The sequence below is a fragment of the Mixophyes fleayi genome, chromosome 3 (assembly GCF_038048845.1).
Source record: "Mixophyes fleayi isolate aMixFle1 chromosome 3, aMixFle1.hap1, whole genome shotgun sequence".
Classification (NCBI taxonomy): Eukaryota; Metazoa; Chordata; class Amphibia; order Anura; family Limnodynastidae; genus Mixophyes; species Mixophyes fleayi.
This window is the reverse complement of record NC_134404.1, coordinates 139,287,856-139,314,113: the sequence shown is the minus strand read 5'-3', so window position 1 is coordinate 139,314,113 and position 26,258 is coordinate 139,287,856. Positions and strand designations below refer to the sequence as shown.

General features: G+C 40.5%; 1 protein-coding gene and 1 long non-coding RNA gene across 3 annotated transcripts in view; one reads left to right on the top strand and one right to left on the bottom strand.

The window, feature by feature from the left end:
* LOC142144070 (uncharacterized) overlaps window positions 1–26,258 on the bottom strand; it is a 93,311-nt gene that overhangs the window by 51,364 nt on the left and 15,689 nt on the right. For both annotated transcript variants that reach the window (XR_012689647.1, XR_012689648.1), the window contains one exon: window positions 23,102–23,263. This is a non-coding gene — a long non-coding RNA (uncharacterized LOC142144070). The remainder of the gene's footprint in view (window positions 1–23,101; window positions 23,264–26,258) is intronic.
* The window catches only part of TDRP (testis development related protein), a 90,041-nt gene continuing 88,417 nt past the window's right edge, over window positions 24,635–26,258 (top strand). The window contains exon 1 of the mRNA XM_075202462.1: window positions 24,635–24,863. The gene's annotated coding sequence lies outside the window, so the exon portion shown is untranslated. The remainder of the gene's footprint in view (window positions 24,864–26,258) is intronic.

Sequence of the window (26,258 nt, the reverse complement as noted above, 5' to 3'; positions counted from 1 at the left end):
TTTCATTGTATTCTCCACTTAATAAGTCTATATCAGCTGCGCATTCTTTAAATGATTTGCATATATCATCCTGCTCATTAATGATCTTTGCTAACTGTGGAAAATGTTCATCAGAAATTTCCTTTTGAAAAATAAGTGTTTTAGAAATAGATAGCTTTTTTCGAAATGCTGTGATTTTTTGCCACATATTATATATAGACTTGGTTTTACCTTTTAAATACATTCATTTTAAGAATAAAATAAAATTTAAAAGACAAACAAAAACGGATTAATATAAATAAAGATTTTTTCTGTAAAATTTAGATTCAGTCAAAAGGCCGCATTTAAAGACCTAGAAGGCTGCATGTGACCTTAAGGCCGCAGCTTTAGACAATAGTTAACAATATGTTATTATTTATATTTGCATATTATTTACATCTTCTTATCCTTAAGATCTCTAACGTTTTAACTAATGCAGAAGCACTACGTAAACTGCACAATTTACTTATCTTAAAGCATAACCTCTTAGTGTTAAAGAGATCTTAAAAGCGATAATTGTTAAGGTCTCCTTAAATCCAATAAGAGCATTTAGAGAATCTGTGCAATAAAATCACAAGTGATCTTAGTAAGTACTTCATTAGCAGGCCACTAGAGGGACCCATTCCTTCATGGTCAGAGTTAAAATATAACATTACATTTTTACCAGACCTATGACTTTGATAAAGTTACAAATTCACAATACAAAGTTATGGTTTGTTAAAATAACACATTTTTAGTAATTTTGATAGTCTCTATTATGAAGTGTGTTTTTTTTAAACTTTTCTTTGTAAATTTTTGTCACACAATAAACAGATATCTGACATTGTCCCATGAGGGCATAGATAAGTTATATCATAAAATATAAGCTGGAGAATAAAGAACCAACCCAGTAGAAATAGGTAGAAGGATTACGGAACAGTGTGCCAGTGAAATACCTTAAAGAGATGTGAAAGAGTGTGACATTGTGTATGATAGGGAGAAAGAAAGGTAAGAGTGGAAAGAGGAAAATAACAAAAAAGGGGGGAGGAGTTGAGACCGAATTCGGTACTCCCAGCGACCGGGGGGACAGAAAGAGTAGAGCATTATGCGGCATCCAACTTAGATAGCGCTGTTCACAGAAAGAGAACCGATATATTCTGAATTAGGTCATAATGTGGGTTGGGGAAAGAGGGACCGTTGTAAATGAACCAGTTGCTACAAATTTGGGAGAATATAAGCTTGACAGCTCTACAATGTGAATATAGAGATGCTTTGGTAATATACCCTATATCAGTTTATGTACAATGGGCAGATTACAGCAGTATAGGAAGATTCTCTGCCGCAATATCAGTCTTCTCTATTCAGATATAATTACCATAGAAGACCCTATTTTTTTGCTCCATAGAAGATAGTAAAGAAGTAATTGCAATCCAAATATATTTGGATCAATAGCCCACAAGAATTGGTATAAAATATACCTTTAGATAAATCCCTTTTTTTGGAACAGTGATTTAATATTTGGATGAATGGAGATTTTATTTTTAAAGATATAACGATATGAATATCAAATAACAATTATTTAGTGGGACAACACGATCTAAGTTTATTGCCACTGTATACTGTGTAGCAGCAGAGTTGGATCATAAACACTAGAAACTAGTTTGCATGTATCAGACCACTACTATTTCTGGGATAATAACATGTAGCAGTTTAATTTGGTTACCAATACATGAGACTAAGTTGCATATATAATCTTAGGGAGTGATCTATTAAGACCCAAGACAATTTTTTTACTATATATTAATGAAATAACCACGTATTTTCTGCTCTAATAACAAACAGAGTGACAGCTTGCAGTGGATAATATTGTAATGAATATATAGGGTAATGTGGGAATTGAATTTATTCTCATATTAATATGTGTTTTGCTAATTTCTTAGCAAACACATTCAGACAGGAGTGATCAGAATCACATTGTTCATATTTACCCTATAGACAATCCTCCCCTTGTATTACTCGCTGTTTTGATTCTCAGTTCAGAAATTGCAAAATAGGATTCTTGAATGAGGCTAGGATTAGTTTCTTACATTAATTTAATATATAGGGACTGTGAGAAAATGTTGAGATGTCTATAATTGGATGAACAATAACAATTTTAATAAAGCAATAAGTAATATTGGATTTCCAATAACATTGGTATCTCACATTCCCATAGAATTGTTCTTGATATACACTGAACGGTCTGTTCTGGTTTTAAATTCGAGATTTCTCTTCTTATACACATTCTCTAATGTTTTTAATATTTCGCCAACATTGATCTCTGGAATAAAGGTGTATTTGCCAAATAATGAGAATACAAATGTTGATCATCCATAAGAGATTTTACTTAAAAATTTACATAAATTATACATTAGTGGACTAGAGTGTCTTCTTTTTATATACTTAGACTTCACTTCGGTCCATATGTCCATATAGTCCAAACTATATTGGAAGAGCACCCCCTTTACGAATTCAGTTGGCATAATATCTTGACTTATTTTTTAATAAGGTTATTCCCACGCCTTGTGTGATAACAGCTCTCCTTCTCTCTTGCATATCTTTTTTTGCCACAAATGCATTCAAACTTAGCATCAGTCCCTTAATGTGATGCAGTATTTGTATATGATACACAAGAATTGTTGATATAAACTCATGTAATTAATATCTGTATAAATGGTGAGTTTTGAGGTAATTGCTTTTAATCAGTGAGTTCTCATTCTATCGATTCAGTGCTCATTAGAAAAAAATGTATGTATTATAAGTATTAATCTCTACTCTACTTTATGTCAGCTTACAGACTCATGCTTTTATATGGTCACACAACTCTGCAGTAACTTCTAATATCCATATCATTTACAGAAAAGGGTGCATTATCCCATATATAATGTGGGGCATTTGTTCCACTAATGCTTTTTGTTTAACCTATTTTCTGTTTTCTCTGTCTCTGTTGCCATTGGCATTCTATTAAGGTGAGTTAACAGATTGGGATGATGGTAGTGTAAAAAGGAATATTGTCTCTGCTACTGTAGCTCTGGGAATAAGACTTAAAAGCTCTCTGCAGCTGGAGTTGTGGACTTGATGAAGCCTCTCTGGAGGATTTCTTTAATGTACTATGACATGAGTGGGAGGGGAATAAAAGACTATTTGTTGTTGTGGGCAGGGCGACTGAAGCCAGCTAGATGGCTGGTAACTAGGCAGGAGGACTGTGTCTAGCCAGTGTTAGGGTAGCCTGGTGTCATCCTGACAAGAGAATGCTGTGTTATTTGCAATGTGAACAATAAAAACAGTTAAAATAAAGTAAAATGTTGTTGTGTCTGTCTTCTGCTGAGTGTCAGCATCACAGTACATAGAAGATTTCTTCTTTATGGAGGTCTCCAAATTGCATATTAAGAGACATGGTTTGGCAGGAGGAGATGGTACTTCCCAGAATTTTATTCCCATCAACAGTTATCAATGCCACTAGTTTGGGTATTGGAGTCCCAGGGATAAAAAATTGCTTAATCAAACCTGCAGAAATAAAGTTTCCTGCTGCCTACAATCGAGAAAGACAGGGACCCAATTACCCCATTAGGGGTATTAAATTGCACCACCAATGAAAAAAGTAGAGAGATCTGTTTGTCAGGGATACATCATCATCATCATCATTTATTTCTATAGCACCAGCAAATTCCGTACCGCTTTACAATTGATACAAGATAACATGCCCTCCGAGCTCTCCCCTGGGAGTTGGAAATTCCTGTTTTTTTAGGGTATTATTTTATTAAATAATAAGGAGCTGCACAGTACACAATTAAATCACTTTTCTTTTTCTTCAGTTGTCAAACGAGAACACCCAAACTGCATGGGCTCACCGTGCTGAGTAACAGGTGTCTGAAACTGAGGTGCAAGCTGGAAAATGGATCGCCTCCTTTTCTACAGTTCTCTCTCGAAACTGAATATCCACTTTGCTGCATAGTAATATTAAATCATCTAATTTAGATGGTAATTACTTGGAGATTAGTTTGTCTTTTATTTTATCAAACAGGCCTTGCCCAAAAATTGGCACTAATGCCTCATCATTTCAAGTTAACTCAAAGGCAAAAGTGCGAAATTGGCCCAAAGTCTGTGACTCTTGGTCATGCTTCAGGATAGAAGTAGCAGGAGATGATACCCGGCCCAGCTCATCAAACATTTTGCGAAAGATCTCAATTAAAACTGCCAAGGCCAGACCAGAGTAGGGAAATGACGAAGGCTACCTTACCCTTTCCAGAAGCAAAATTGCAGGCTCTAATTACAAATAGTTAAGAAATAAATAATATTTATCTGTCACAATGCCATGAATTTTTCATTTAAGCACCTTTAAGCTAATTCTGACGTATGTTCTGTACCTTTCATTTGTATGCATGCTTGCTTTTTTAGCTTACCTAATGTTCCATTTATAAAAAGGCTCATTGATTTTTGGACGCACATGTTGACTTCTGGGAGGAGCTGGGCATAATGAGGGCATCATTTGCTGAAGCAAACTAGATGCAGTAATGGGCCTACTTATGCACCTACATGCAAAAACAAGATTTTATTTTTGTGGTGGTGAGAGCACATTATTATTTTCCCAACAAAAGGTGTCCTCAAAGGGGACTTCATCCTATTGTTTCTACTTTTGCACCATCAAGTTGCATTTTTATGGAAGGACACAGTTTGACCAAAGTAATAACACTCAAAACACACAAAAGTGACAAGTAATAAAGATAGTCTCAATGTCAACATCTGAAAACTTCCAGGAATAAGCTACATCTGCTGCAGCCTATCTCTGCACTACTTCTCTAACTACACGGAACACTGCAAATAGAGATTTCTTTAAACTCCCTTGACTTTATGGCTTTTTACTCTTAAATCAAAATGTGTAGCAAAAAATATTTTTTTATTATTATTGCAGTACCGTGTTAGCCAGAAAAATCTATATGATGTTAAATACTTTCGTGTCAAAAAAGACAAAAGTATTATAGGAGTGATACCTTTATTGGCTAACCCAATAAAATTATTATTATATTTGCTAGCTTTCAAAGCACAGAGGCCCCTTTATTAGGCAAGATTACAAATGAATGACTAAAAAAAAGGCACAACTTTTAAGAGCTGTTACATCGAGAAATTTGTACAGGGGAGGGGGGGGGGGAATACATCATTAAGATAAGCTAAAGTAATAAAAAGGAGGTTTTCGTTATGGATGGAAGAGTAAAAGTCCTAAGAGTATCAGAGGTCTGCACTCTGCTGTGGGGTGTGAAGTGTGTCCATGTAGCGGGTTATAAATCCAGGTGTTAGGTTGAGCCCTTTAGTCAATAAGTGGAATGTTCTTATCAGCTTGAATTCCCATATTTTTCTCTCCCTGTCATTTTTAAAAAGATCTTTCAGAGTTAGAAATTTCAAACCTGTCATACTGTGTCCTGGTCCAGCGAAGTGTTTACCCAATGGGGTGTCTAGAGTCTTCTTTATTGTGTGTCTGTGTAAAATCACCCCTCCCTCCTTCCCGTGTACAAAATTCTTGATGTAACAGCTCTTAAATGTTGTTCCCTTTTTTCATTCATTTGTAAACTTGCCTGATGAAGGGACCTCTGTGCTCTGAAAGATAGCAACTATAATAATACTTTGTTTGGTAAGCCAATAATGTTATCACTCCTATAATACTTTTGTATTTAACGTCACATACTCTTAAATCACAATGTTTAACAAATTTATTTTACTATTCTCCTTTCATGCATTATCTTTAGGACTGTAACATCCTCACCCTTCCTGCAACACAAACATTTGTCCACATTGCCCCTTCATTACTGAACTCACCCCAAGTAAACCTCATGAACTTTTGTCCTATTTATTTTCTCTAACTGGAACAGCCTCCTCCTCTTGCCAGAAAATGAAGGTCACACATTTTACAATCCTCTTACCTTTTCAAATGGTGGCCTCCATCTCACCCACACCTCCAGACCTGTAGGAAGACAAGGAGGTGGGGCTGGACTACTTCTCTCCCCATAGTACACATTCACAGTTCTACCAAATGTCCCATCACTCACGTTCTCATCTTTAGAAGTACACGCTATTAGGATTTTTAATCCATTCTCTATTCGTGTTGCTGTGATCTATCACCCACCTGGAGCGCACCAACAATTTCTTGAGGATTTTCTCTGCATGGCTCCCTCACTTCTTATCTTCTTACCATCATCATGGGTGATTTCAACAATTGCTATTCCACGTTCCAATAAGGCTTCCAAACTATTCTCTCTAACCTCCTCCCTCAACCTTTCCGAGTGGGTTGAATCCTCTACTCATCGGGGTGGCCATTACCTTGATTTTGTTTTCTCTAGCCTATGTTCAGTTTCCAAGTTCCTTAACACACCTTTCCTCCTTTAGGATCATCACCTTATCAGCTACACGCTCACTCCCAGTACTTTCATTTCTCTGCTGTCAAACTCTACCATGCCTTCTCATACCTGCAGAAATGTAACTCTATTAATCTTAAACAGTTTACCACCTCTCTCAAACACATTCTCCTCCCCTGATATGGCAATACCACTTTTTCACCATACCTTAGCAACAGCCCTTGATCAAGTGCTTCAGCAAATTTTCATACTTCACATCAACTTTGATGTCAACTGTGGCACACTAAAGTACCACAAAATCTTGAATAACTTTCACGTAAAGCAGAACATGACTGGCTTAAATCTCGTACAGCTAATGATTTCTTCACATATACTGCTTACTACCACTCCTATCGAAAAGCTCTGGACACGGCAAAACAAACATAAAACCAATCTCTCAAATACCAAACACTTGTTTAACACATTTAAATCTCTTCTCAATCCCCCCACCCCAAACCCTCCAACTACTATCAGTGCCCAGGATCTTGTTTCCTACTTCAAGGACAAGAATGACAAGATCAGACTAGAAATGGTATAATTTTCCTTGACAAGCAATCAGCTCAATTCCTTCCCAGCACCCTCTGACACCTCTTCATTTGATCACAAATGAAAATTAAGTATCTACTCTCTTCTTATCTTTATACTTTACCTCCAGTACACGTGATTCTATATCATCCCTCACAAGTTGGTAGATCCCTCTATCCAGTGCTCATTCCACCTCTAACTAAAATCTGTAATCTCTCTCTGTCTACTGGTATCTTCCCGTCATTATATAAGCATGTAATGTTTACTCCTATTCTGAAAAAAAATCTGACCCAAACTCTCTCCCTCAAATTACTGTCCCATCTCTCAGCTCCCATGCCCCTCCAAGCTTCTATAGAGACTTGCCTACACTTTCCTCACATGCTTCCTTTACACAAACAAGCTTTTCAGTCAGACTTTCACTTTCACACTCCACAGAGACTTTGTTAACTAAGGTTCTCACTGATACGATCACTGCTAAAAACCAAAAGGCTATTACTCTGTTTAGTTTCCCTGGACCTCTCTGCTGCATTTTACACAGTTGACCACTCTCTTCTCATACAAACGCTACAATCCCTAGATCTTCAAGACACTGTCCTATCCTGGTTCTCATTCTATCTTTCTAATCACTCAGTCAGTGTTAATTTCTCTGGAACCTCCTCTGCTCTGCTTTCTTTATTAATAGGAGTCCCACAATGCTCAGTACTAGGTCCTCTGCTGTTCTCTATCTATAGCACTTCTCTTGGAAAATGAATAAGCTCGTTTGGATTTCAGCATCATCTCTATGCGAATGATACCCAAATATATCTATCCTCTCCTGATCTCTCGCCATTTGTGTTGTCCCATTTAACTGACTTGTTGTCCCATCTTTCTGCCATTACATCTTGGTTGTCCTCTCGCCACCTCAAACTCAATCTTTCAAAAACAATAATCCCACCCACCAACAAAAGTTACCTACCTGACATTTCTATTTCTTTTGACATGACCATAAATCTCACTGCCTAAGTGTTGTCGAAGTCAGCAAATTGGATAAAGTCATTTCAATTAAAGTCTAGCAAACTTGGTTGTCTTTGTCTGAAAAGATGCGTACGGTACGCTATGACGTACAAGGGCACGCTACGGCGTGAAAGGGCGTGCGCATCCACTACACGTGGCAGCAACAGTAATCGGTCTTTTACCATACATTCGCACAAACACGTATACTTATAAAATAGTACACATTAATGGTAATTGCAACACATAGTCAGTTATGTCGAAATATAGTAGTATTTATATGTTATATCAGAGTTACATGCATATTAGTGAAATACACGGAATGGGTTAAAGGAATAACATCATGAGTGGTATCATAATGAACCTTATTACATATCCTACTGTTTGGTTCACTCTGCGAGGGAATCGCAGAGTGCATACGCAAGTTATGAATGATAGGGAATTATGAACTACTTAAGACTAAGGAATCCGGGCGGGAAGAGCAGAGCATACCCCCTGCAGAGATGACCCCCTCCTTTGGATTCCTTAGGATGAACCAGCCAATGATTGACGACCCCTTGGACATTCCTGAGACCCGGACCAATACATGCAAGCTATACCATCTTCATTGTATTACTGTATTTGATTGTGTATATAAGCAGCAGCTTGTGATCCAGAGTGCAGACTTCTTGTCCCCAGACTTCAGGATTGAATGACTGCACTGGATCCAGAGCGCCTGCGATAAGTAACGGCTGTATTTACTATTACTTCGCTTGAGCATATTTTTCCACTTATTGCGAATAAATCCTTGTGCTTTGGAAACACAAATCGAGGTTCGACAATCGTTATTGGTTAGCGACGATACGCACATAACAATTGGGGGCTCGTGAGCTTTGGAGGTTTCGTTGCCGATGATACGCAAGACCAACGGATTTCGGTTCCTCAACAAAGGGTGGAGACGCGTCATAAACGGGTAAGAACGCATGGTGTTCAAAACCTGAATTTTACTCTGTGTTGCGAAACCGAATGTCCGTTTTGCATTATCTAGGGCACGCTAACTAGAACCTAGGGACAAAAGAGAAAACTGTTTCTTTTTTATGTCATTGTGCGTTTTAACTGTATTGCATTGTTTAGCGTATGTGTACTTCCTGCTGTGCGTACGCGAACTTCCGGTAAACTTGCCACGTGGTTAAACAATCGTTTTGATAGTTATTATACATGCATAGTATAATTACTTGTGAAAGCCTCTGAGACATTATTACTATTGTTGGGAACTTTTGATTTTCTGCGCAGAAAAGGTGTATAGTGTGTGATGTTGTAACGTAGATACACTGTTTTATTGTTGAGGTGCTCAGTTGCTGTCTGACGAGGCGGATTGCCCAACTGAAGGACGGTATACAGGGCAGGTATACTGAATGCGAAAACTGGGTTTTCGCAAAGCGCTACCAATAGATCGCAAGGTTTGCTAATAATTAGTATTGGTAGGCAGTGCGATCCGGTCGCACCGTTAGTGCGAATTGGTGAAGCAGCTAGGAGGAATTATACTGGAAAGGCAGGTTGATTGTATCGACTTTGCGCTCCCAGCGATAATAAACTCAGCAGATTTTTGTGGTTGAGCCAGGGTATCGAGGAGCTGATAGCCCTTGGGGCCCACAGTGATATTTCTGTATTAGGGACCCTCGCCAGGGGCGAGAAAAGCGAGTGAGCACGGCTAAAGGAAATACGTTCACCAAGCATTATAGATCTCTAGCGGTGAGTATAGCAACAGAGTTGAAATTATTAGGTGGAAAGAACAGAGCATTGCGGTGTGTCTGTATTTCACATTTGGCCGGAAGGAACAGAGCATTGCGGTGTGTCTGTGTTCCGGGTAGAAGGTATATTGTTCAACATGGGTGCTAAGCATACGCTAGAGATGGTCAGTGTACTGCCTAAGGAAGGCCCTATTGGTTCAGCGAGGTTTCTCATGTGTAAGAAATATGGTGCATATGCAACTGTGTATTGTGACACGTGGGTCGGGATGACCAAAGCTTGTGATAGGCCTTTCCCAACAATAGGGAGTTTTAATGCAGAGGTACTAAATACTGTAAAAGATAAAATATGGTTGATCAAGTCAACGAAAAAGAGAAATAGACATAATGATTGTTTAAAATTGTGGCAAATGGAAGGTAACACGTGGCAGAGCAGCGAATGCAAACCGGAAATAGGCGTGGCGAAAAGCGCGCGCGAGGCGGATGTAACCATTGAGAAGCGTGGCGAACTCAGCGCAAGCGCGCCCCCGCCACCTTATGTGGCGGGAGGGGTAAGTACAGCCGTTGTTAAAACTGAAAATAGAAAAATTACTAAGTTGTACCCTGTTTTAAATCAGTTTCAATCAAGTGTATCTGAAAATGAAGATGAACCCACTGTGATTTCGGCCATTGCCCATGCTGTTAATGTACTAGAGGCTCAGCGCAAGTATGAGAAAATGGCTGAGATAGGTGAGAGTAGCGTGATCACTAGGAGTGAAAGTGTTCTAAATCTAGGGCCTGTAAATCCTGTAGCGTCCCCTGAAGTTAGTGTACCAGAGGGTGTGTTCCCGGTCCGCACAATATCGGTTCCCAATGGGAAACCAGATAAGGATGGTGTAGTTCCTTTAAGAAATGTTACAATGCATTGTCCCTGGACTAGATCAGAATCACGTTCCATTATGACTGAATTCCTGGACCCTAGAAAGGAGTTAGCTAAATGTCAGAAATTTGTTAAAGACTTAGGGAATGCTCACGAACCAACCATTAAGGATTGGCGGGTAGTGTTGAGGGCGTGTCTTCCTCCCAATACTAACATACAAAAATTTATTGGAGATTGTTTGTTGGAGGAAGATGACACCTTGACTGATGAGATTAACCAACGGAATATAGAACAAATTGTCAAACACTTAGCCATCTGTTTTCCAGTAGTGGTAAATTGGAGTAAGATTTTCACCATTAAACAAAAGGATAGTGAAACTGCCTCAGATTACTTTGCTAGAGCTATAACAGCGATCGCACGATTTACTGGGATATCCAACATAAGTGAGGACCCACATCACAGAGAGGTAGCTGTAGGGGTACTGATGGATGGCCTTAGGGAAAATTTAAAGACGAGAGTACAAACCACATTACCTAATTGGAGAGGCGTCACAGTAGACTTCCTTAGGGAGTCTGCTGTGGAGCATGACAAGAACCTTTTTAGAAAAAGGGAAGAGAAAAGTGATAAGTTAATGACGGTAAGTATACAGGCTCTAGAAGGGGTGCACACACGACCACCAGCATACAACCCATATAACAGGAAACCTAAAGTGATCAGGTGTTTCAACTGTAACGAGGAAGGACATTACAGGAGAGATTGTAATAAAGAAAGAATCAATACACATAGGGGTGGGTCACATAGATATCCTCCAAGAAAGGATTCACATAGACTAGAAGACTCACATCTACCCGCACATATTACGGCAGCAAATGCTGCGCGGGAAATCAATAGTCAGCGCTAGGGGTCAGGTCATACCTGTAGTCTACAGCCAGTGAGGTTAACTGAGAGTCAGAGTGAAGAACCAACAATGATAGTTGACATAGCTGGCAGGAAACAAACTTTTCTTGTAGATACAGGGGCGGCCCGATCTGTGATAACCTCTCCTTTCAATCTACAGGTGACCAGCAAAACTATTCCAGCTATGGGGGTGACGGGAAAAGTGTTACATTATCCTCTAACTAAACCCGCCGAAGTTACTATCGGGCCTCTGCATACTAAGCATTCGTTTCTCTTGGCTGCAGCGGCTCCTACTAACTTGCTAGGGAGAGACTTGTTATGTAAAATGGGATGTGTCATATACTGTACTTCAGATGGTGTGTTCCTAGATATACCCGAGAAGGTTGCACATGAGGTACAGGACATATTGGACACCCCTCAAAGGTTAATGTTACACTCTCCTGTTATAGAACAAAGTCCATCTCAAGTAAAGGGGATGTTGCTGGAAATACCAGGTTCCCTATGGACCAGAGATGGACAGGACACTGGACTGATGGCAAACGTAGCCCCTGTCATGGTCAATCTAAAAAGTGGTAGGATAGCTCCAAAAATCCCACAGTATCCATTAAAACCGGAGGTGGAACTAGGAGTATATCCTGTTATTGAGAGGCTGTTACAACAAGGGATTTTAATTCGTACAGCCAGTACAGCAAATAGTCCCATTTTCCCTGTGAAGAAGAGTGGGGGGAGGGGCTATAGATTAGTCCAGGATTTAAGGGGAATTAACAAAGTTGTTGAGAGCCAATTCCCCGTAGTGCCGAATCCAGCTGTCATCCTCATGCAGATTCCACCGTCTGCCAGTCATTTTACTGTCATTGATCTATGTTCTGCTTTCTTCTCAGTCCCTCTTCACCCTGACTGCCAATACCTTTTTGCATTCTCCTACAGGGGAGTGCAATACACATGGACCAGACTACCCCAGGGGTTCATTGACAGCCCCAGTATTTTCTCCCAAGCCTTACATGACTGTTTGCAATCCTTTCAACCCCACAATGGGTCTGTTCTAATTCAATATGTGGACGATTTGTTGTTGTGCTCTGATTCTTTTATGTCATGTTTACATGATACTAAATTGTTGTTGCTTCATCTTTCACAAACAGGGCACAAGGTGGCAAAGGATAAATTACAGCCATGTCAGACTTAGGTCAAATACTTAGGACACTGCCTCACTAAGGGGCTAAGACACCTGACAACCGACAGAATTGAGGCCATACAACACATGACCCTGCCACAGAGCCAGAAGCAGATTCGTACTTTCTTGGGGATGTGTGGATACTGTAGGTCATGGATCCCAGGTTTTTCTATTCTGGCATTACCATTGCAGGAGCTAGTCTCTTCCTCAAAATCAGAACGTGTCGTACACACAGAAGAGTCAGAGCAAGCGTTCTTTAACCTTAAAGATAGTCTGACAAGAGCACCTGCATTGGGAATACCTGATTATGAAAAGCCTTTTGAGCTATTTTGTACATAAGCTGATGGCTGTGCAGCAGGTGTCCTTGCACAGAAACATGGTGACGCTAGCAGACCGGTAGCATACTACAGTGCACAATTAGACAATGTGGCAAGGTCACTCCCAACATGTCTCAGAAGTGTAGCAGCAACGGCCCTTTTAGTAAGTAAGAGCGAAGATGTAGTATTAGGTCATAATTCAACCATCTATACACCCCATGCTGTATCAGCTCTGTTAAATTCAGCCCAAACCAGACATGTTTCTTCAGCTAGATTCACAAAGTGGGAACTAGCCCTGATGAAACCCTCAAACATCACCATCAAACGATGTAGCACCCTAAATCCAGCTACATACCTTCCGTATGTGTCTCAAGAGACAAAGGGTGGGAGGTGAGGAGACCCTGGTTGATGATGAGTTAGGCAAGAATACTGACACGCATGACTGTATGGAACACCTGAATCAGACCTTTACTGCAAGGCCCGACATACGTGACACCCCCTTAGAAAATGTAGATTTTACGTTTTATACAGACGGAAGCTGCCATAGAAAGACAGAGACAGGAGAGCTATGTACTGGTTACGCTGTTGTAGACGATCAGGATGTGGTAGAAGCTGAACCCCTTGGTCCACCTCACTCAGCCCAGGTGGCGGAACTAGTAGCACTAAAGAGAGCGTGTGAACTGGCAGAGGGTAAATCAGCCAATATATATACTGACTCTAGGTACGCCTTCGGGGTAGTGCACGATTTTGGGGCCCTTTGGCGTCTTAGAAACTTTACGACAGCAGCAGGTACACCAGTGGCACACTCACAACACATAAAAGGACTTCTGACAGCGATACAGTTACCCAGAACAGTAGCCGTCATAAAGTGCAAAGCCCATACCTATGAAGAAGACCCAGTGTCATTGGGCAACAACAGGGCAGACGAAGCTGCTAAATGGGCAGCAGGGCAACCTATGACTGTATCGACCGAGACTATGATGGTTTTTCAGACATTAGACATGCAGAAATTAATTGAAATGCAAGATTTGTGTTCCCTGCAGGAAAAGGCGGTCTGGAAGGCAAAGGGATGTGGTCAAGAGTCCGCAGGACTCTGGAGGGATGGACAAGGTAAGCCTGTAGCTCCCCGAACATACTATCCAAGCCTGGCTGAAGCAGCACACGGCCTGACTCACCTGGGTAAAGAAGGTATGCGCAAACTGGTGAGAGCATACTGGTGTGCTCCCGGATTTTCCTCTCAGGCTGGTAAGAAAGCAATGTCATGTCTTATTTGTTTGAGGAAAAATGTTGGGAAAACTATTCCAACTGAGCCATCCCACATCCCTCCTACAGACGGACCTTTTCAGGTAATACAAATTGACTATATCCAATTACCACCGTGCAGGAATCTAAAGTATGTGTTAGTGTGTATTGATGTGTTTTCCGGTTGGGTAGAAGCATATCCGGCAGCCACTAATACTGCTGTGTTCACTGCAAAGAAAATCGTACAAGACTTTGTGTGTATGTTCGGTATCCCTAGAATCATTGAAAGTGATAGGGGTACCCATTTTACTGGTGATGTCTTCCAAAATATGTGTAAACTCATGGGAATCAGTAGCAGACTTCACACCCCTTACCGACCACAAGCCAGTGGTAAGGTGGAGAGAGTAAACGGTACTATCAAGAACAAACTAGGTAAGATAATGGCTGAAACTGGGTTGGCATGGCCTGAGGCTTTGCCGTTGGTCCTCCACAGCATTCGAACCACTCCTAGACGTCCTCTTAATCTGTCCCCCTTTGAGATACTGTTCGGACGACAACCTCATTTGATCGTGAGTCCACAAGACGACTTAAAGTGTAATAATGAAGTGACTGTACAATATCTTATAAGAATGAGTAGACAGCTGAAACAACAACAACAAAAACTAAAAATGCTGTCACCTGGTATGCCAGAAACGAACTGTCATGATGTTGAACCTGGAGACTATGTTATGATCCGCAATTTCTTACGTTCAGGTTGTTTAACAGACCGTTGGGAAGGCCCGTACCAAGTGCTGCTGACCAGTACTACATCACTGAAGGTTGCAGAGAGAGACACTTGGGTCTATTCCACCCACTGCAGGAGAGTCCATAATCCGGAGAAAGTGCAAGACAAGACTCAGACCGACGACATAGAACTGTCACTTGTGAACCTGTTCCGGGAGACCTAAAGCCTGCAGTTGAGACACCTAAACCAGAGACGTTGCCTCAGAACTATCTTTCCAGCGATGGAGTGGCGGTTTTTGTTTTTCTTTTGTTCCAGGATTTTCCTTGTTTTTACTTTTTCTAGGACATTCTATTTTTGTGAAGGAGAATGGAGGACGGAGGAGAGTTCTGGGAGTGATACGGATGAAATGGAGGCCGAAGAAAAGTTAATAGGATATCCTGAGCAGCCCATTATCAAACTTGGTCCAGGGGTTATGAAAAGGTCTGCTAGCTCAGGAACTCGGAGGCAGTGTGAGGGGCTATTGTCTGATGAGTATTGTATCTGCAAGTTCTGCAACTCCCTAGTTGAAGAGAGATGCATCCAACGATGCCAGTCCCCCAGTACTCTGAATATAGGCGGGCATCCTTTGGAGGATTATCACTCCCTGGTGGGTAAGGTACTAAACCAAACCGAGTGTTGGGTGTGCTCTCACGTGCCTCAAGGGCAGCATAACATAGGACTAGTGCCATTCCCGCTAAACATATCCGAAGTACTCGAATTAAGGGGTGGGAGGCCCATAGAAGGGAGGTACAATAACACTAGGTCCCCTAGTCTGACGCTTCGACAATACTCCATAGGCAGATCTTTGCTGTGCCTAAACATATCTCATGCAAAGAGCCTGGAGAATTGGGAGGCTGACCTATCAGATCAGACAATGGCTCGCCACACTCATTTTAGAGAGAGACTCACAAGGTCACTACTAGGCAGGAATGTTGATGGAAGTCACAAGTTAGGGCGTATAACCAAACATAAGAAGGTATCTATTGGAAAAGTCTCTACAGATAAATGTGAAAATGTCATTAATGCCGACACATGTCTAGAGCAGATGGAGACACTAGGCATGGGTAGTTTTATCAAAACTCTGTGTGACATAATTCATGGGCATACCATCCCTTATGTTCTCCCTGAGGATGTGTATTTTGTTTGTGGAAGAAAAGCTTATTCCTGGGTGACTCCGAGTTCCAAGGGCTTGTGTTTCTTAGCTAAACTGGTTCCTGAAATCATGACTATTACTCATGAAGAAATGGTAGATATTCACAAGACTACATCACCACCATACATACACACACAGTATGAACACCATGGCAAGAGAAATATGATTCCTGGAGAGGAACCCATAGCTACAAAATTGATTAGTGAAACTGCTGGTTTCCAAGTTATGGTTGCTCTAGATCTCACCAGGACCGCTCGGGGAACATTAAACTTCAAATATATCCAAGACCTAGCTAAATTAATAGATAATATCACCGAGATGTATGATGACACTTTCAGGTATACTGGAAGGGAGCTACAAGCGTACAAGAAGGAGTTGGTGCAACATAGACTGGTACTAAATTATCTCACCTCTATTACTGGTGGGTACTGTGTGACACTGGCCACCCAGTTCGGTGTCAAATGTTGCACGTACATTACTAATAATACGGAAGACCCTAAAGAGGTTATAGACCGGAAGATGGATGAAATTTTGCAGCTGAAATGGGAATTTCGAAAGAGCCATAATTCTTCGTTATATGAGGTCGGGGAAAAGGTGGCGGGCTGGTTTTCATGGTTGAACCCAGCAAAATGGTTCTCCGGTCTGGGGGAGTGGGTACAGGAAATGATTGCGAGTGTAGATAAGCTCCTTCTCCTTATACTGGGTGTCATCTTAGCAAATGGTTTAGTTGTCAAATGTGTTTCTACTGTGTTGAAGTGTGGAAAACGGTCTCATGGGAGTAACACTGAGAAAGAGACTGAAAGGGTGGTACCAGATACTGAGATCATGGTCTGTGAAGAAGTATTGTATAATCCTGAACTTGAAACGGTGATTGGGTGATAGTTTATTACACTATCAAAGGGTGGAACTGTCGAAGTCAGCAAATTGGATAAAGTCATTTCAATTAAAGTCTAGCAAACTTGGTTGTCTTTGTCTGAAAAGATGCGTACGGTACGCTATGACGTACAAGGGCACGCTACGGCGTGAAAGGGCGTGCGCATCCACTACACGTGGCAGCAACAGTAATCGGTCTTTTACCATACATTCGCACAAACACGTATACTTATAAAATAGTACACATTAATGGTAATTGCAACACATAGTCAGTTATGTCGAAATATAGTAGTATTTATATGTTATATCAGAGTTACATGCATATTAGTGAAATACACGGAATGGGTTAAAGGAATAACATCATGAGTGGTATCATAATGAACCTTATTACATATCCTACTGTTTGGTTCACTCTGCGAGGGAATCGCAGAGTGCATACGCAAGTTATGAATGATAGGGAATTATGAACTACTTAAGACTAAGGAATCCGGGCGGGAAGAGCAGAGCATACCCCCTGCAGAGATGACCCCCTCCTTTGGATTCCTTAGGATGAACCAGCCAATGATTGACGACCCCTTGGACATTCCTGAGACCCGGACCAATAGATGCAAGCTATACCATCTTCATTGTATTACTGTATTTGATTGTGTATATAAGCAGCAGCTTGTGATCCAGAGTGCAGACTTCTTGTCCCCAGACTTCAGGATTGTATGACTGCACTGGATCCAGAGCGCCTGCGATAAGTAACAGCTGTATTTACTATTACTTCGCTTGAGCATATTTTTCCACTTATTGCGAATAAATCTTTGTGCTTTGGAAACACAAATCGAGGTTCGACAATCGTTATTGGTTAGCGACGATACGCACATAACAGTGTGATCCTTGACTCACAACTATCCTTTGTTCCCCACATCGACTCTACAACTAAATCATGCTACATACATCCAAAAACCAGTACCAGAATACGCACATATCTTAAACAAGACACTGCAAAAACTTTAATTCCTGCACTCATCATCTCCCACCATTGACCATTGCAATTCTCTCCTTACTGGTGTTCCCCATAACAGACTCTCACCCCTATGATCTATTTTGCATGCAGCGGCCAGGCTGAGTTTCCTTGCAAATTGTTCTTCCCCTGCTGAGCCACTGTCAGTCTCTACATTAGTTGACTGTTTTTTTTTACTGAATTCAATATCAAATTCTTCTACTAACATACAAGGCCATGAACAAAAAAGTACCAACATAGATCACCTCACTTGTCTCAAAATATCTCCCAACTTGACAACTCCATTCTGTACAAGATCTATGTCTCTCATCCATTCTCATTATATCTACCCATTCCAGTTTACAGGAATTTTTTCGAAGCTGCACCCACTCTGTGGATATCCCTCCCTCACACAATAAGACTTTCCTTTGGTCTACAAACCTTCCGTTCTCTGAAAACCCACCTCTTCTGGAAAGGTTATAATATTCCACAACCACATTCTTAACCTCACTAGGCTACCATATTACCACCCTTTACCTAATTTTTCCGACTCTCATTGTCCCTTAGATTGTAAGCTTGGGAGCAGGCCCCTCTTGCCTCTTTGTATGTATTACCCAGTATTGTTTATTATTGTGTTTGTCCTCAATTGTAAAGCGCTACGGAATTTCCTGCCGCTAGATAAATAAATGATACTGATGATTAATTTAAGTTCCTTCTCATGATTAATTTAAAGCATTACTGAAATTAAACTTAGCAGCATTTTAGGAGAAAAACATGAAGGTTAAAATGAACAAAAAGCGTGGTCCTAAAGTAGTAGTAGGTTGAATTTTGAAGTGACATTTTAACTCTGACTAATACAAACTTTCAGGTATATCTGCAAATATAAGTGATAGAAGAAAAGAGAAATGTCTCTGCACCTTGATATATGCTGATGGCGAAATAGGCTTATTTGCACAAATTAAAAGGCAGTACCCACATTTGGGGGGTTTGCAAATGAACTTTAGCGTATTGACAGTAGTTTATTTTGTATGTTCTGTTTTTTGCCATTTTCTCTATTTTGCGCATGTTCACTGCTTAATTACTTGCTCAATTCTGTATTATATCATTGTAACTTTTCATAATTTATTTCCCTATGTGATCTTGCTGTGTGTACTTTGCTTATCAAACTTCATGACTTAAAATGTGCTTTTTAACACTTTTTATATCATTCTCTTTTTCTATTTTTTTATCCTTCAACCTTAATTCATGACTGGAAATGTCCTACATTGCTTTGACTGGTTATATAAAATACAAACCAGGGACCATATTTTAAGCTCTACGAACTTGCTATGTACAATAGCAAATATATGTATAATAAACATTGTGACCAATATAAAGATATACAGCATGTATAAATGTATACTCTAATATACCTCCCAACTGCCATCAGGACTTTTGTCCTGATACCAGGACAGTTGACAGATGTGTACCCTTTTAATGCCATGTATACCAGCAGCAAGTGTATAAGACACTAAAGGGGAGTTTTCACTGGAGAAAGGCTCATTTTGGTTTCCAGGCCATGGCCAATGAAGGCTATCTCTGGCTATCAACGCATGGGACAGTGGCTGTCCTCTTATTTTTATCGCCATCTTAGGATGGAGATAGCAGAGGCAGAGCACAGGAAAAAATACTTTATTGGCAAAATAGCATTTTCCCAGTTTTTAAACAAATTTGTTGTTTTTATCTATCTTTTCTTTCTTTCTTTTAAACTTTGTTATTTTTTTAGGGAATCTGGAACCTTTATATTTATATTTTCTTTATTTGTAATATTAGTGAAAATTGAACTGGAAAACAAAGTCCCTGGCTTCAGTTCCAGGGTGCATGCACGCTCTAGATTAGTAGCTCATGCGTGCACAGAGGGACACTGTATTGGCTAAGCGAGCAGTAGCTAGTGTCGCTAGGCAGCCCTGGTGTCAAGTTTTTCTTAAATCGAACTGACACCTAATTTCCTATTGCTGCGGACTGAAGCACTAGAACACCTATGTTATCAAAGGATCAAATGTAAATCTGCAGAATTAGAGGCCTGAAAAGTAAATGCAATACTGTGATGTTATACACCTATTTGTGCACAAATATATAAGGTGTTAGCTGTATAATGGAAGAAGGCCACAGAGTCTTTGTAAAAGGACTAGATTTCACCTCCCCTGAGGCCGATACTTTTAAACGTACACATTATGCACATTTCAGGAGCAATTTTTTAGAGGGTGAGGGCAATACTGTGATAATAGGTGCTTGTGGGACTTGGAAAGGACATCGGACTGGAGCTGGTAGAGCATGCAGAAGGAGAAGAGTAATATCAAGCTATAGTGAAGAGGTGGGTTTGAAAGAGTGATGGTTGGGGGAGAGTCTGGTAAGGTGTCATAGTGAGTACCATAAGTGGGAGAAGCATTAGAGAATTCTCTGAGGTAGGACTGAGAGGTGGTTATCTGAGAGGAGGAGAGACATATTTCAGAGGTAAATTGAAGAGTGCTGTGTGTGTAACGACTGTTGACTGGGAGTCAGTAATGTTGGTCACTGGTTATACCCTTATTTTAGATCTCTGTGTCACGGGCACTAGGAGTCTTTGCCCAGGATATCACCAGATGATGGACTTACCAGAGTAATATAGTTGGTACTATGGTTCTCTGGTAGCAGGGTGACAACGGAACAGGAGAAACAGCAGATGGTGAGAGAATGCTCGAGGAAAGTCTATGACTAGCAGCAACTGGTAATGAGTAGATGAATGTACACGAGGAACCAGATGGACAAGGAAACGTGAGGAAAGTCAGTGGTCTGCGTATAGCAAGTTGTACCACTGCTATAGTGAGGAGGAATGTCCAGGAGTAGCGAGGAGGTAGTGAGAGTCAGCGGTCTGCGTATAGCAAGTTGTACCGCTGCTTATGTGAGAGGATACTTGAAACTGGTGTCACAGGGAACAGGAGTCAGTGGTCTGCGTCAGCAAGTTGTACCACTGCTATATATATGTGAGGAGGGGCACGAGGAGATGAATGTAAAGCAGAGTATACACGGGGCACACAGAACTGGATCCCACGATGATATCCACAATACAACGATAACTGACAAGCACTGCTTGAAGTATACAAAGTCACAATAGCTATCCAGGCAATAGGAAACAAAGTCAATGGTAACAATAGCTTCAGTGGATAGGAGGCTCCGGAGGAGAACACAACTCAGTCCAGATGAATATGCAATACAAAAACAAAGTCAATGGAAAGTATGCATACCGCGGTTCAGGAGAGCAGGCTGTCAGAGAGACGTGCAGGGATACCTGAACGGCTGAAGGCTGGCAGGAGGAGAGACCACTGGAGGGTGGAAGTGGTAATCAAGTTGGTGCAGCGCACGGCAGGTAATCCAGAATCAACGAAACAATACTCAGGAAGCAGTAGTAAGTGGAACTGGAAACATGAAGAACACGGGAGAGTTGAGGTTGTCTGGTATCCAGTAGTAGTGGTGGAGGCAGCGGAGAGAAGGCACGCTGAACACGGGAGAGTAGAGGCGGTCTGGAACCCTGTAGTAGTAACGGAGGCAGCGGAGAGCTGACACGATAAACACAGGAGCGTTGAGACGATCAGGAACTCTGTAGTAGTAACGGAGGCAGCGGATAGGAATCAGATGAGTGCAGGCATGATGAACACAGGAGAGTTGAAACGAACAGAAGTCCGGTAGTAATAGCAGATAGGAATCAGCTGAGTGCAGGCACGATGAACACAGGAGAGTTGAAGTGGTCTGGAAACCACAATAGCAGTAAACAGGAATCAGCAGGAGCTGAATACACGAGGAACACAGGAATACCTTCAGAGGCTCATGGGGAATGAGACTCCAAGATCAGGCAACCAGGTAATGATCACAGGTGGTTTAAATAGGGAGGGTTGCCTGATCATTCAATCAATTAAAAGCAACAGGTACTGAAGGTTTGATAAGGGCTGCGCATGCGCAGACCCTCAGGATGGCGGACGGCCACGGTTCCTGAACACACGGGAAATGGCACTCACAGTCCGGTGAGTGACACTCTGCTTGATATACTGATTTTTTGTAATAATGAGTAAAACAGAGAACCCATTAATGTTTTATTCTGTGTTACTTTTCATACTATATATACCATTTTGAGATCAATGACATGTTTGTTTGCAGAAAATTTGAAAGGGCGGGGGGAGATGCATTGAATATGAGTGAGTGGGTAACGTTTATGTGTTTGGCTACAACCTGCTCCCATTTTAGGAGGGAATACTCCTTTTTCAAACTTACAAAAGCCAAACACCATCTCCCTTCCATCCCATCCCATTGCAAACCTCAGAGATTTGGTAACTATCCATTCTCCCACCATAAAAGACACAAGAGACAAAGAGATTCTGAGTCTGAAATTTGGGTGTTGATTGCAGCTGAATGGATATCTGTGGTAAATGAAGAAAACACAGCATTGGTTGGGGGTGGAACACTAACTATGCAAACATAAAAAGGAGCAAACTATGGTTTCAAAATAATATTAATTTTAAAAAAAATTGCACTGAAAATGTAAATTACGTGAGCAAACTAAAGCTGGGTACACACTACAGAAAATTTCTCCCAATGCGATGTCTTTAATGATTTTACCAATGACTGAAAGTGCCGATCAGCATGCTGATTCACTTACACAATTTTACACAATTTACCTTGAGATCTGTGCTCTTCATCTATCATAACCATCTGCTGAAAAGATTGTGACTCTATACTGTATGGAGATCTGCCTACACTGCTGGTCGTGAGTGTATACACACTTCAGGATTTGACCAACATAGTTCCATCGTTTATAGAGATTTTTGGTCCTGTTCTAAAATCAAATCAAATGATACGATATGGTTTGGTACGATAAAACCTGATCGTGGGAGTGTACACACTAATGCAATATAGGACATAAAAGTCGTTTATTGCCACGATAATCGTGTGAAAAACCTGTAGTATGTACCAGCGTAACACATACAACTAAAACCTGTAGTGTGTACACAGCTTAAGACATAGAACTAAAACCTGTGTACCCAGCTTAAAGCTAGGTACACACTCAAGAATTTTCCCATTGACGTGATATCTCCAACGATTGTACCTACGACTAAAGGTCCGATCAGTTTGACGATTCATCCATACACACTGACATTATCTACCTTCAGATATGTGCTTTTCATCTGGTCCATCTGGTCCTCTAGTCTTCAGAGAATGACAGCACAATATTCATTCATTCATTCTTGTCACATTGTCACACTGAGTGAAACTGCCTTGTTATAGCTATCCACATGTCCAAACGAATTTCGTTAGCTTCTGTGACTCTGAAACAAAACATTCTGTCTCAGAAAGAACAAATGAATTATTCCTTCTACAGCACTCTCTACATTTATTCACCAGGACATTCATTGCTAGCATCGGCTGAAAAGAACACGTCTTTGTAAACTCTATGGAGATCGTGAGCATGAGTGCATATACACTACATGATTGTTAGGTGTGAGGAGTTTGTATGTTCTCCCCGTGTTTGCGTGGGTTTCCTCCGGGTGCTCCGGTTTCCTCCCACACTCAAAAACATACTGGTAGGTTAATTGGCTGCTAACAAATTGACCCTAGTCTGTGTGTCTGTCTGTGTCTTTCTGTCTCTGTCTGTGTTAGGGAATTTAGACTGTAAGCCTCAATGGGGCAGGGACTGAGTTCTCTGTACAGCGCTGCGTATTAGTGGCGCTATATAAATAAATGGTAATAATAATAGGTGATTGGTCGGAAAATATTAAACAGTACGACCAACCAAATGAAACGATGATCGATACTTTGAGACGGTTTTCAACCATCATGTCACTATACACACTAACCCAACTTCTGACCCAACGGTTGTATGTCGACTGATTTGCCCGATTATTGGATGAAAATGCTCCAGTGTGTACCCAGCCTAAGACATACAACTAAAAATTATATTGTGTACACAGCTTAAGACATACAACTAAAAAGGGAAAGCAGTTTATAGCATAAATTTGGTCTGCGCATCATGGGAAATGTGCGGTCTGGTCATCATGGGAAACAAGGTGTACTTTGCACAATAAAAAAGGCAGCTTAAAACACACAAAAGTGACACATATAACAAAGACAATCCAGATGTCCCCTCGTACTCATGATTAATTGAAGCCATCAATGAGGCTAAACTGAGCCGTAATTTAGAAAAAAAAACCTGGAACGTTTAATTTAATGAAAGTACTAGGTAGGTGATTGGACATTACATCTTTGCACAGTGCGCCTCTCCACAAACCTAGGCACATTTTTAGTTTAGGAGGAGTACCCTGGAGAGCAACTGGGTCCCTTGATATGGCAGAACATCTAAGTGCACCAGAGCAAACTGAAGGTGTTTGTGCTGCACATTTATTATGTTTCATAAATAAGATCCAATGTGTAGGTTTTCATGAAACATTTCCTTTGAAATAACAGCTGCATAAATGTCAGACCTCTCATCCTTATGTGTTTAATCCTTGAGTTCAAAGAGGCCTTTTTTGTCTTTTTAAACAGGTTAAGGGGAAGTGGTTATTAGCTGCATTTAACCTCCTTCTGAGTACTTAGCTTGCAGATGCTCAGAACAAAAGGCCTCTGCAGATCCACAGCTGTAGCAGCCTGTAAGGATGAGATTGCAGTCTGTCTGTTAGCTGCAGGAGGAGCAGAGCTGTTATAGCACTAACAGACCTATAACTAATGATCTCTATACAGGCAATGCTGTGTTTCATGGTATGAATTAATTATCATCACTATTACCGTCATTCTCAGAAACATGTCATCCTGCTGAGAAGGGGAGAGATCAGCTAAAGGTGGCCAGTGCTCCATTCATTATACTGCACATGCCTGATACTGAATCAGAGGTTTTATCTGGGATAAGAAGAAGGGCACCGCGTTGGATCTAAAGTGAGTTTTAAATTCTCATACTTGATTCTGTAATGTGATTGTAGAGAATAGTTCTTATGACTCTGCAATGTTGTCCTCCACCCAGTTTTCATTTTATAAAAGTTAGAGATAAAGATGATGTTTTGGCACCTTTAGAAGTATGCACTGGAAGAAAGCAGATACACATATGAAGGTGTGAGCAGTATGAGTGATTGCTGAAGCATATATGATAACATTGACCTTGGCATCAGAGATTTGCTGGGTAATTTTACAGGAATGCAGTGCTTGAATTATAGCCAGGATTCACAAGCATTTCTAGGTCACGCTTAAAGTTTAATCAATATAACACAACTTTGGCAATAGATTTACAGCTAACCCTTGTCAAATTCTGATTCCAGAAATTGACCCTGGTCTGTTGTTAAGCAGGATTGTGATCATGTATTTATTTTCATTTTTTAAACTTAGACAAAGTTTATTTCATCATACTAAATTAACATAAAAGTATTATAACATTATAAACCGATAATTTCTACATGATTTCCAGTACCAGATGTGTGAAATTATATTTAAAGAGGGTTTCCACTTTAAATAACCCCTGTACTAAATGTCCTTCCTTCCTTCCTTCCTAAAACAAGTACTTTGGTGGGGGACCTTCCCCTGGGACTACCTTCATTTGCTTTATTTAGCAAGTTTCTAGCACCTACATATAGCTGGGACGTCTGTTAATCACCTTCAATGTTGCTAGCTCTCTCTGTAACTGGATACGTCTGACACAGCAGATCTAATATTTCCAACTAGAGCCAAAGTACTATTAATGGGAAGGGAGGGGATTTGGTACAGGGCTTATTTAAAGTGAAAACCCACTTAAAAGGTAAAAAAAAATACAAAATAGACAGGTAAACAAATCATGATGGATAAACTACTCTCGTTTTGTAAAAATCCAATTGTCTTAAACATACTTATTTCTTTGATGTCTTTAAATGTGCAATACGCTGCAAAAATGTTTCTCTAAAATAGAAGATTATGGTCATCTGTAAGATGACACATCGGGGTATATTTACTAAATTGTGGGTTTGAAAATTCGGAGATGTTGCCTATAGCAACCAATCAGATTCTAGCTGTCATTTTGTAGAATGTACTAAATAAATGATAACTAGAATCTGATAAACAACATCTCCACTTTTTCAAACCCGCAGTTTAGTAAATATACCCCATGGAGTTGTTTATTCTTTATTATTTCTTAGGATTCTTGATTCAATTTGCTATTAATGATTTACAGTTTGAGAAGCATCATGAAATTACCATGACAACCACAATCGCATGACATATGATGTAGTGGGCTGAGAAGCTTTGGAATTTTTATAGAATAAACCATTCCCCCTTATTCCTACCATAAACCATATGATGCTAGTATCA